The sequence below is a fragment of the Girardinichthys multiradiatus genome, chromosome 9, assembly GCF_021462225.1.
Source record: "Girardinichthys multiradiatus isolate DD_20200921_A chromosome 9, DD_fGirMul_XY1, whole genome shotgun sequence".
Lineage (NCBI taxonomy): Eukaryota > Metazoa > Chordata > Actinopteri > Cyprinodontiformes > Goodeidae > Girardinichthys > Girardinichthys multiradiatus.
The window spans coordinates 49,675,121-49,688,913 of NC_061802.1; the positions used below are offsets into that span (position 1 = coordinate 49,675,121).

The 13,793-nt window shown below is 41.0% G+C and overlaps 1 protein-coding gene across 6 annotated transcripts in view; it reads right to left on the reverse strand.

Moving 5' to 3' along the window:
- nfic (nuclear factor I/C) overlaps positions 1–13,793 on the reverse strand; it is a 229,968-nt gene that overhangs the window by 176,441 nt on the left and 39,734 nt on the right. The gene's annotated exons all lie outside the window — the stretch shown is intronic.

A 13,793-nucleotide genomic window follows, 5' to 3' on the forward strand; every position in this document is an offset into this window, starting at 1 on the left:
GGAAAGTGTTCTTCTTTTGGAAGGAGAAGAGGAAACCGTGTGAATTGGGTCTTCAGTAACTGATTCAAATAAAATAACGTTATGCTTCTTTGCTTATAAATTCTGTGGGTATACTTATTCTACTTTACACATATAGTATATGAATGTTAGAATATTTCATGACCTGTCGCACCACATCTGGAAACTACTGGTGAGATGGCGATCTGTTGGGGGGCAGGTCCATGGACTGCCAGAGGAAGTTTCTAAAGCACATATAGGTTAAATTAGATCCATACACAAAGTTAGGGAGGTTATATAGGTCACCTCAACGGAGTGATTTGTTACAGTTTTCTTAAAGTTACCTACAGTGCCATGCGAAAGTATTCGGCCCCCTTGAACTTTTCAACCTTTTGCCACATCTCAGGCTTCAAACATAAAGATATAAAATTCAAAATTTTTGTGAAGAATCAACAAGTGGGACACAATCATGAAGTGGAATGAAATTTATTGGATGTGTCAAACTTTTTTAACAAATACAAAACTGAAAAGAGGGGTATGGAATTTTATTCGGCCCCTTTACTTTCAGTGCAGCAAACTCACTCCAGACGTTCAGTGAGGATCTCTGAATGATCCAATGTTGTCCCAAATGACTGATGATGATAAATAGAATCCACCTGTGTGTAATCAAGTCTTCGTATAAATGCACCTGCTTTGTGATAGTTTCACGGTTCTGTTCAAAGCGCAGAGAGCAAGGAACACACCAGGCAGGTCCAAGATACTGTTGTGGAGACGTTTAAAGCTGGATTTGGATACAAAAAGATTTCGCAAGCTTTAAACATCCCAAGGAGCACTGTGCAAGCAATCATATTGAAATGGAAGGAGTATCAGACCACTGCAAATCTAACAAGACCCGGCTGTCCCTCTGAACTTTCATCTCGAACAAGGAGAAGACTGATCAGAGATGCAGCCAAGAGGCCCATGATCACTCTGGATGAACTGCAGAGATCTACAACTGAGGTGGGAGAGTCTGTCCATAGGACAACAATCAGTTGTACACTGCACAAATCTGGCCTTTATGGAAGAGTGGCAAGAAGAAAGCCATTTCTCAAAGATATCCATAAAAAGTCTCGTTTAAAGTTTACCACAAGCCACCAGGGAGACACATTAAACATGTGGAAGAAGGTGCTCTGGTCAGATGAAACCAAAATCAAACTGTTTGGCCACAATGCAAAACGATATGTTTGGTGTAAAAGCAACACAGCTCATCACCCTGAACACACCATCTCCACTGTCAAACATGGTGGTGGCAGCATCATGGTTTGGGCCTGCTTTTCATCAACAGGGACAGGGAAGATAGTCAAAATCGATGGGAAGATGGATGGGGCCAAATACAGGACCATTCTGGAAGAAAACCTGTTGGAGTCTGCAAGAGACCTGAGACTGGGACGGAGATTTATCTTCCAACAAGACAATGATCCAAAACATAAAGCCAAATCTACAATGGAATGGTTCACAAATAAACGTATCCAGGTGTTGGAATGGCCAAGTCAAAGTCCAGACCTGAATCCAATCGAGAATCTGTGGAAAGAGCTGAAGACTGCTGTTCACGAACGCTCTCCATCCAACCTCACTGAGCTCGAGCTGTTTTGCAAGGAAGAGTGGGCAAGAATTTCAGTCTCTCGATGTACAAAACTGATAGAGACATACCCCATGAGACTTGAGCTGTAATTGCAGCAAAGGGTGGCGCTACAAAGTATTAACGCACGGGGGCCGAATAATATTGCACGCCCCACTTTTCAGTTTTTTATTTGTTAAAAAAGTTTGACACATCCAATAAATTTCATTCCACTTCACGATTTTGTCCCACTTGTTGATTCTTCATAAAAAATTTAGAATTTTATATTTTTATGTTTGAAGCCTGAAATGTGGCAAGAGGTTGAAAAGTTCAAGGGGGCCGAATACTTTCGCAAGGCACTGTATGTCTCCATACAGGCACATAGGTAGGAAAATATGTATCTTGCTTATTAAATGCCTTATTAGAAATTTTTACAGATGCATGCACACATAATTAGGGTACATCACACCCACTGATCACACTGTTGAAACCAGTTAGAGCTGCTTCAGGCTACATATAAACCTTAATGATAACATTATAGGCTTGTGCTCCACTATTTGCAACAGGTGGAGCCAAGAATATAAAAACTGAGGTTTTTCCTTTGTTCGGGGTCTCACTTTCTTCATTCATGAGGAGTAGGATTGGGCACCCTGTACCGAGTGTTGTAATATTTTACTGCTTTTCTACATAAACTATCTTCAATTTAATTGTAGTACGTGTCTCTGCCTGGAATAAAAGCTGAGAATATAAAAACTGAGGTTTTTCCATTTTTCGGGGTCTCACTTTCTTCATTCACGAAGAGTAGGATTGGGCACCCTGTACCGAGTGTTGTATTATTTTACTGCTTTTCTACATAAACTATCTTCAATTTAATTGTAGTATGTGTCTCTGGTGGAATAAAAGGACTAGAGTAACCACAGCGGAATGGTTACAATAGGAAAGAATTCCACCTAAAAAGCTCCAACAATTAGTGTCCTTAGTTCTCAATAGGAATATATACATTCACCGGCCACTTTGTTAGGACCACCTGTCCAGCTGCTCGTTAACGCAAATTTCTAATCAGCCAATCACATGGCAGCAACTCAATGCATCTAAATATGTATACATGGTCAAAATGATCTGCTGCAGTTCAAACTGAGCATCAGAACGTGGCATGGTTGTTGGTGCTAGACGGGCTGGTCTGAGTATTTCAGAAACTGCTGATCTACTGGGATTTTCACACGCTCCCATCTCTAGGGTTTACAGAGAATGGTCAGAAAAAAAGAAAAATATCCAGTGAGCGGCAGTTCTGTGGGCGCAAATGCCCTGTTGATGCCAGAGGTCAAAGGTAAACGGCCAGAGTGGTTCGAGCTGATAGAAAGGCAACAGAAACTCAAATAACCACTCGTTACAACCAAGGCATGCAGAAGAGCATGTGTGAACGCACAACACGTCAAACCTTGAGGCGGATGGGCTACAGCAGCACACCGGGTGCCACTCCTGTCAGCTAAGAACAGGAAACTGAGGCTACAATTCGCACAGACTCACCAAAATTGGACAATAGAAGATTGGAAAAACATTGCCTGGTCTAATGAGTATCAATTTCTGCTGCGACATTCGGATGGTAGGGTCAGAATTTGGCGTCAACAACATGAAAACATGGATCCATCCTGTCTTGTATCAACGGTTCAGGCTGGTGGTGGTGGTGTAATGGTGTGGGGGATATTATCTTGGCACACTTTGGGCCCCCTAGTACCAATTGAGCATCGTGTCAATGCCACAGCCTACCTGAGTATTGTTGCTGACCATATCCATACCTTAATGGACACAGTGTATCCATCTTCTGATGGTTACTTCCAGCAGGATAACACGCCATTTCATAAAGCACAAATCATCACAGACTGGTTTCTTGAACATGACAATGAGTTCACTGGACTCCTATGGCCTCCACAGTGACCAAATCTCAATCCAATAGAGCACCTTTGGGATGTGGTGGAACAGGAGATTCGCATCACGGATGTCCAGCCGACAAATCTGCAGCATTTGTGTGATGCTATCATGTCAATATGGACCAAACTCTCTGAGGAATGTTTCCAGTACCTTGTTGAATTTATGCCACGAAGGATTAAAGCAGTTCTGAAGGCAAAAGGGAGTCAAACCCGGTGCTAGCAAGGTGTACCTAATAAAGTGGCCGGTGAGTGTAGGTGCAGCAGGATTAGCAAATCATTAATTCAATTTTATTCAACGTCCTAACTTCATTGGAACTGGGAATGTACAAAATCAAAAGTTTTCTTTTACAAAACAAAATCTTATCTACTAGTTTATCTACTTATAGGAAAAATTGTAAGCACATAAAAACAGTTAATTTTTTTTTTTTTTTTGCTGTGCTTTTATTCACATGTTCTGATATTTATTCAATGAGACTACTACTGCTACTAACTTGCTTAAATTATTCAATTCAATTCAGTGTATTTATATAGCGCCAATTCACAACACATGTTGTCTCAAGGCACTTCACAACAGTCAGGTACATACATTCCAATTAATACTAACAATTGAACAGTGCTTTTTATTCAAATTGGATAAAAAGTTTTTCTGTCTAAGAAAACCCAGCAGATTGCATCCAGTCAGTGACTTGCAGCATTCCCTCCTCCTGGATGAGCGTGTAGAGACAGTGGACAGTCACTGGCGTTGACTTTGCAGCAATCGCTCATACTGAGCATGCATGTAGCGACAGCGGAGAGGAAAAACTCCCTTTTAACAGGAAGAAACCTCCAGCAGAACCAGAACCAGGCTCAGTGTGAGCGCCCATCTGCCACGACCGACTGGGGGTTTGAGAGAACAGAGCAGAGACACAAAAAGAACACAGAAGCACTGATCCAGGAGTACTTTCTTTGGGAAGGAAAAGTAAATGCTAATGGATGTAGCTCCTTTAGTCGTTTCACCTAGAAAGAAAGAACAGATAAACTCTGAGCCAGTTTTCAAGGTTAGAGTCTGAAAGAGAGCACATAGAGTTAGTTACAGTAAAAGCTCAGTCAGTAGCTATGTCTAGGAGAGAGAAAGGGTTAAACACTGAAAAACAGGGCCTTGTGGATCGTCGGTAGAGGGTGAGCATTAAGTTGTTGCCAGCAGAAGCTCGGACGATTCCCCTCTCCAGAAAGGTGTCACAGGTAGACACAGAGCCAGGCCAGGTGTAGCTTCTAGGAAGAGAATAGAGAGAACAAGGTTAAAAGCTGAAATAACAGCAAATAATGCAAAATTGGAGAGTAGAGTGAGAATGTAGCGAAGAGGGTGAAAGTGGTCGTTATGTCCTCCAGCAGCCTAAGCCTAAAGCAGCATAACTACACAGATAGTTTCAGTTCAGATTATTTAGTTAAACGGCGCTTATTTACAACAACCCCCACAAAGGGTCCCACTGATGGTCATTGTTATACTAAAAACCACAAGGATTGGGATACCTCCCTCTGTCAGACTGATCACAACCATCAGAAAAGAGAAGGGGACACACAGGTAGCAGAAATGGAGGGTGTGTTTGAACCTCAACCATAACTGAGCCGGTTTAGGCTAAACCTAACTCCCTCTTACTCCAACCAACAGGGAGGGAGGAAGGCTCCCTCCCTGATAAACTAAGCCACTCTAACTATAAGCTTTATCAAAAAGGAAAGTTTTAAGCCTAGCCTTAAAAGTAGACAGGGTGTCTGCCTCACGGACTAAAGCTGGGAGCTGGTTTCACAGGAGAGGAGCCTGATAACTAAAGGATCTGCCTCCCATTCTACTTCTAGAGACTCTAGGAAACACCAGTAAACCTGCAGTCTAAGAACGAAGTGCCCTGTTAGGAACATATGGAACCATCAGATCTCTGATGTATGATGGAGCTAGATCATTAAGGGCTTTATATGTGAGGAGGAGAATTTTAAAATCTATTCTGGATTTAACAGGGAGCCAATGAAATGAAGCTAAAATAGGAGAAATATGACCTCTCTTTTTAATTTTCATCAGAACTCTTGCTGCAGCATTTTGAATGAGCTGAAGGCTTTTAACTGCATTTTGTGGACATCCTGATAGTAACGAATTACAATAGTCCAGCCTTGAAGTAACAAATGCATGGACTAATTTTTCAGCGTCACTCCTGGATAGGATATTTCTAATTTTGGCAATGTTCCGGAGGTGAAAGAAGGAAATCCTAGAAACCTGTTTAATGTAGGATTTAAATGACATGTCCTTGTCAAAAATAACACCAAGGTTTTTTTACTTTATTACTGGAGGTCAAATTAATGCCATCCAGGTTAAGTGATTGACTAAGCAGTTTCTTTTTTAAAGACTCCGGTCCAAAGATGACAACTTCTGTCTTGTCTGAATTTAGAAGCAAAACATTTTAAGTCATCCAAGTTTTTATATCTTCAAGACATGCTTGTAGTCTATCTAACTGGTTGGGCTCATCAGGATTTATGGATAAGTAAAGCTGAGTATCATCAGCGTAACAGTGAAAATTTATTCCATGCTGCCTGATAATTTGACCTACTGGAAACATATATATAGTAAAGAGAATTGGCCCAAGTACTGAACCCTGTGGTACTCCATAATTAACCCTGGAGTTTAAAGATGATTTATCATTTACATGAACAAACTGGAATCTGTCAGACAGATAAGATTTAAACCAGCCTAGCGCTGTTCCCCTGATCCCTACAGCATATTCCAACCTTTTTAAGAGAATATTATGGTCGACTGTATCAAATGCAGCACTGAAGATCTAACAGGACAAGTACAGACACAAGTCCATTATCTGAGGCCATAAGAATATCATTAGTGACTTTCAGCAGAGCTGTTTCAGTGCTATGATGAGCTCTGAAACCTGACTGAAACTCTTCAAACAGGTCATTGCTGTGTAAATGCTCACACATTTGATTAGCAACAATTTTCTCAAGAATCTTAGATAAGAATGGAAGATTGGATATAGGTCTGTAATTTTTCAAGTCATCTTGATCAAGCGAAGGTTTCTTAAGTAAAGGTTTAATTACAGCTAACTTAAAAGCCTGTGGTACATATCCATTTACTAAAGATAGATCAATCATATCTAAAATGGGGCTGGTAATCAGAGGGAACACTTCCTTAAATAATTTGGTTGGGATTGGGTCTAACATACAAGTTGAAGGTTTAGATGAAGCCAATATTTCTGTATTCTGTATTTAACACTAAATCAGATAAAAGGTCTAAAAACTGATCTATAAATTGAGAGTAAGTGCCTGGTGGACGGTACAAAACAACAAACAGAAGAGGTTTTAGTGCCTTGCAATTTGGATGAGGAAAACTAAGGATTAAATATTCAAAAGAGTTGTAGCTATTGATTTGTCTGGGACTAATCAATAAATCCGACTAAAGGATGGTTGCTACTCCTCCTCGCCCAGTAATTCGAGGAATGTGAAAATTTAAATAATTAGTAGGAGTTGACTCATTTATAGTAACATAATCCTCTTGCTGCAGCCAGGTTTCTGTGAGGCAAAATAAATCAATCTGATTGTCACAAATCAGGTCACTAACTAGCAAAGTCTTTGAAGAGAGAGATCTTATGTTCAGTAAGCCACATTTAATTGTTTTATTTTTCTTTTTAGTCTGAGTTGTGTTTATTTTTATGAGATTTTCCTGATTTCCTCCTTTTAGATTATTTTTTAACCTATTCAATTTTGGCCGCTGGCGAGACACTGTTTTAATAGGGTAATAGGGTAATGCAGTACAGAAGCTGCAAAGAGCAGTGTTAAACTACGACCCTGCTTCCTGGTCTGAACCCTGGGTTGTCAGAGTTTTGGAGAACTAATAAATTCGGCCAGATTCCCAGAAAGAAGAGCTGCTCCATCCAAAGTGGGATGGATGCCGTCTCTCCGGATCGGACCAGGTTTCCCCCAAAATGTTCGCCAGTTATCAATGTAACCCACATTATTTTCTGGACACCACCTAGACAGCCAGCGGTTGAATGACAGCATGCGGCTAAACATGTCGTCACTGGTCAGATCAGGGAGGGGACCAGAGAAAATTACGGAGTCCGACATTGTTTTGGCAAACTTACACACCGAAGCAACACTAACTTTAGTGACCTCCAATTGACGTAACTGGGTGTCATTACCGCCAGTGTGAATAACAATCTTACTGTATTTACGCTGATCCTTAGCCAGCAGTTTCAGGTATGATTTGATGTCGCCCGTTCTGGCCCCTGGCAGACATTTGACTATGGTCGCTGGTGTCTCTAGTGCCACGTTTCTGACTATGGAGCTGCCAATTTCCAGAGTTGGCTTCTCTGTGGGTGTGCCGCTGAGCGGGGAAAATCTGTTAGAAACGCAGACGGGTTGGTGGTGACCTGTGGGCTGGGATCTAGGACTATGCTTTCTACGTATCGTCACCTAGCCGGCTTGAGGCCCCGGCTGCGCGGGCTCTGCTGGAGGACTGCTACGGGGAGCTACCCTCGGTGGCTCCGCGCTGACTAAGGGGCCTCTGCTATCTGCTGGTTTTTCAGCAGCGCCAAGCCAGGCCTCCAATTCCGACACCCTTGCCTCCAAAGCTACAAAAATGCTACATTTATTACACGTACTATTATCACTAAAGGAGGCAGAGGAGTAACTGAACATCTGACACAGAGAGCAGGAGAGAGGAGAAGACTCAGAGAAAGAAACAGCAGAACTGGTATCCATGGTGGAGCTAAAGCTAAGCTAGCGACCCCTTACCACTACTAGAAAAACCGTGTAATACATGGAGAGTCCCCAAACGTTAAAAGTAGCAACATAACGTAAGTGTTTTAACGTGCTTATGTATTAGAACAAGTAAGAGATATCACAGTAGAGAGAAATCAGATCAAACGTGAGAGCCTTCACACACCAAACAATTCACCAACAGCGAAAACAGGAAGTGACGTTACCAGAGCAACAGAGCATCTGGCATATTGTAAAATTTACTACTTAAAGTATTTGCTTACTATCCAAATCATTTTATTCAGGTGTTCCATTGTGTATATAATAATTGCCACTGTGTAATATAACTAATCACAAACAGCAGTATACAAAGTAAAGTGTTTTGAGCTGTCCTTATATGGGGTGAGATTTATCTGAGCATAAGAGACAGCGAAAATGATGGAAAAGGTTTAGAAGAGGGAGCGTGAGAGTTTGCTCCTCTACTTTTATGTTAATCACATTCAGTATTTTTAACTCTGTGGCTTTCCTTATATGCAATTTGGACTCAACTCTACCAGTGAGGTGCTACGTATGATGCAAAGTAGTGAGAACAGAACATAAAGATTAAAACACATATTTTAGTCTTAACTATGTGGAGTAAAATCACTGTGCTGAATAGTCCAGGGGGCTGCTATCCCCTTTGAATGTATAATAGTCCTGTCCTGTCTGGAAGGTTATATGTTTCAACTAGCACATGTGGTAATGCATGCACCACCTTGGCTTTGTTCAGACCAGAACCAGTTAGATGGAAATTTGCTACACTTCCTAAATGGGATAATGACAACCTGAGAAAAGTACTTAGCAGTACCTGCTGCTTAATCTTCTGAAAGGCAGGTTCCAACTGAACCAAGTAAGTTATGTTGGATGCTTGTAAATTCAAGGTGTTCAAAAGACAGCTCTCCTACGGCAGCTCAAACACCAAGAACATGGAGCGGATTTGGGATGAGTAAAAATTAAATAGGTATGGAGCTATATGGAGCTATAACCATTAGTGTTTCACTTTTCTTTCCTATAGAAAGTACGCCTGGATCAGTGCTTCTGTGTTCTATTGTGTCTCTCTAACCCCCAGTCGGTCGTGGCAGATGGCCGCTCACACTGAGCCTGGTTTTGGTTCTGCTGGAGGTTTCTTCTTGTTAAAAGGGAGTTTTTCCTCTCCACTGTCGCTACATGCATGCTCAGTATGAGGGATTGCTGCAAAGTCAACGTCAGTGACTGTCCACTGTCTCTACATGCTCATCCAGGAGGAGTGAATGCTGCAAGTCACTGACTGGATGCAATCTGCTGGGTTTCCTTAGATAGAAAACCTTTTAACCAATTTAAATAATAAACTGAATTTGACTGCACTGTTTGATAGTTAGGATTAATTGGAATGTATCAACCAGACTTGAAATCTGTATGATTTGAATTAATCGACTTTGTAAAGTGCCTTGAGACGGCATGTGTTGTGAATTGGCATTATATAAATAAAGCTGAATTGAATTGAATTGTGTGAAAATAAGACAAGGTTTTCCATAACCACTCATGAAATTATTTTTATTTCACTACAAATTTAACCAATTGAACTTTGTTTACACAAAGCAAGATGAATACATACAGTGACCATGTCATTCTAGCACCATTGTGATGCCAACCCAGCTTTTACAACACACGAGGGACAGAGTTTTACTGTTTTATATGTATATAACACTTCTTGCATTTAGTTTGTTGAAACCCCAGTGAGAATAAAACCTCCTGCAAGGGAGGCACGTAACTAGCTTTGGTTGAACTTTTTCCACTTCTTCAAAACACTGCCATCCTTCTAAACTAGTGCAATCCAACATAATCCACAATAGAAGGATTCTTTGATGAAAAACTCAAAAAGACTTGATGTCCTGTATATGAGTGAGTGTTACAATATCCATGGTGGAGTTGAATATACATTTATGACATAGACCACCGAGCGAGGTGGCTCATTTATTGGATAAGAAGACAATTCAGTTTTCCTATCTTTCATTTTTTCCATTAACATTATTTTACATGGCAGCTGCTATCAGGATTATCCAGGTCCTGAGACAAAATGCGGATAGGATGGGTTTTGGCTCATTTTCAAACTGGAACTAGCTGATTCTCAGTCTCCTCCTAGTCTTCAAATTCACTGTCAGAGGCTACATTCCCATCCATAAACTCTGTCCATGGCATTATCATCAAAAGTCTGTCTCTCCTCCTACCTCAATTTCTATGCTCTTTCAGCAGGGAATCTATTTGCCATATTGACTGGTTACATTAAGGAGCCACACAGGTAACGCTACATTTGTTGTGTCCCCCTATTTGCGGTTGGAATGGAAAATAAGAGAATAAGGATTGGTTCCCACAAGACAGAATGTCAGAGCAGTTGGTGTTGGTGCCTGAATTTTATGCTACTTTAGGAACCTTGTCCAGAAGCAGGGTAGGGGCAAAAACTAAAAACTCACACTTGGGGTGCAGCAGATGGCAAGGCGGTAGAACGCGTGACCCACATATGGAGGCCTCAGTCCTCAACACAACGTCTCGGGTTCGACACCGCAGACAGATGCTGCAAGTCTTCCCCCTCACTCCACCCCACTTCATGACTGCTTAAGCTAATAACAAACATAAAAGCCACTACTGCCGCAAAAATATATAAACAAAAGAATTTCACAGTTACGATCACAAACACACAATCACATACACACATTGACGGCGGGCCCAGAATGGACAAGGACACAGAACCACTAACTTTCAGAGTTTTATTAACACGCAGACAAGGGGACCAGAAAACGCTGTGTGTATTATAAACTTGTAGAGGAGATGTAGGGTTTTCTAGTTATTGAAAATGAGTTGTTTTTTTTATACAAAAATTAATGCGAATCTCTCAGACCCGAACACCACAGAAGGGTAAAAAAACACTTGTCCAGCCAAAATGTTGTATATTATGTGAGCTACTAAGTGATACGTGCATGCAGTGCATCATGTAGTTTTTGTGCAGTGTGCCTCACAGACAATAACTTGAGATATTCTCAGACAGAGAAAGAGCTGTCACTGTGTACTCACAGACCAACAAAACATCAGCTGTGCTAAGGTTGCAGCCATGACTTCAGACATACACAACTTAAGTATTAAGTTAGTATAACATAGGTTCTGTGTGGATAACACCATCCCCACCAGAACAGTGGGAAGCTTCCCCAATAACAAACCCTGGATCACCAGTGGACCTGCTTAACAAGAAAAAGAAAGATCATTCAGAGAGGGAAACGGGGAATTATTAAGGAGAGTACAGAAGCACTTTAAAGTCAAGATAGGAGACAGCAAGGAGGTGTACAAGAAGAAGCTTGAGAGCAAGCTCCTGCAAAACAATATCAGAGATGTGTGGTCAGGAATGAAGATCACAGGCTTCAAGCCAAGGACAATCAGACCGAGTGAGTAAACAATAAACTATCTGGATCCCCTTCAGTTTGCTTATCACTGTAGAGTTGGAGTTGACAATGCCATCATACACCTGCTTCAACAAACCCACTGTCATCTGGACAAAGCCAGCAGCAATGTGAGGATCATGTTCACCACTCATGATTTCTCCAGTGCATTTAACACAATTCAACCAAATTTGCTTTGTCAGAAACTCCAGAAAACTCAAGTGGAGCCCTCAACAATCTCCTGGATCAAAGACTACCTGACAAACAGACCACAGTTTGTGAGACTGAAGTTATACAGACACATCAGACTTTCAATACAAAACAGACTCCTGTTATCTGCAGAAATGCTAGGATGATTCAGCAGTCGTGGGGTGTTTTAGAGATGGACACGAAGCTGAGTACAGGGAGCTGGTGGACCGCTTTGTGGGATGGTGTACAAACAATCATCTCATCTTGAACATGAATAAAACAGGAGATGATTGTAGATGTTAAGAGAAACAGAAATAGGTCAAACACTATTTCCATCATGGGAGAAGAAGTGGAGGTTGTGGAGGAGTATAAATACCTCGGTGTTCACCTGGACAACAGACTGGAGCGGAGATGCAACTGTGAAGCCATCTACAAGAAGGGACAGAGCAGACTGTACTTCTTAAGGAAGCTTAGGTTTTTCAGTGTTTGCAGCAAAATGCTGCACATCTTCTATAAGTCTGTTGTGGAGAGTGTGATGTCTTCTACAAATAATTGTATTGGTAAAAATAAAGTCGGTTAAATTCCAAATTCCTAATTTATAGTTTAATTTGAGATTGGCAACAAAGGGACATTTACAGAGGCATAGACTAGGGCTGTAACTATTTTGCTGATTGATTAATCCGTTGACTATGTTTTCGGTGAACTAATTAATTATTGGATAGGAAAAGATGCTTAACAGGAGATTATTTACAGAATATAAACAAGGTGAAGCTAAAACTTTGCCACTTGAGGAGTTCTGGCTAGAGCATATTTACGGACAAAGAAGGATTTTCATTATAATTGCTAAATGTATTTATTTACATTTTTTGTTTATCTTACTCAGCATTTACTCCTCTGAGTGGGTTGTTCATTCAACAAATGGCATATTTGGTCTTTATACTCCAGTTAATGATTATTCCATTTCTAAATTAGTTGATGATTATATCCATAATTGATTAATTCAGACACCTCCCTCGGGAGGTGTTCCAGGCACATCCCACCAGGAGGAAGCCCAGGGAATGGCCCAGGACACGCTTGAGGGACTCTGTCTCTTGGCTCCCCTCGGAGGAGCTGGAGGAGGTGTCTGGGGAGAGGGAAGTCTGGGTGTCACTAATGAGTCTGCTGCCTCCGCAACCCGGTCCCAGATAAAGCGGAAGACAGCAAGTACGAGTACGATTAATTCAATTAGTTTTCTTAGCCCTAGTGTTGACTAGAACAAGTGAGTTCAAACATTTTTACAAGCCACTGAAGTCTCATTTTTAATAATTGAAAATGATGATGGAGATGGTCGACTGTAGAAGAATTTTATGATAACCTATGTTTGTTTATCCTTATATATTCTTAGAAATTATTTAAAGATTATTTAAAGGTTTAAATTCCATATTGGTTTTTGAAACTGAAACTATGAAACTTCACCCAGGCACAGAAGCTACCGTAAGGGTTTTGCTTTCAGCCCCTCTGACATCTGATCCCTCACAACATTGGAAAAACAGATAAATTCCCACATGGTATGAAAAGCATTGGGTTAAAATTTCTTCTTTAACCTTTGAAATCTCAGAAAGCAACCACTTTATGCAAAGTTGACCTCCCATACTAAAAGACATCTCTCCAGCAATCTAATACCACACTTCCAATCAGAAGGAAGCCACTTGAACAACATTGACATTTAAACCACAGAAGGTGAAATCCCAGCTTTTCTACAAGGGACCATCACAGAAGGTCAGGAATACATTGATTCAGCCAGACACTTCAACCACTGATCAAAGCACAGACTGCGAACCCCACGGGTTACAACTTGGGGTCCGATGAATTTCTCACAAGATCGGCTGTTCTGATCAGAAAACTAGTTTAATTGAAGACACACTAGAA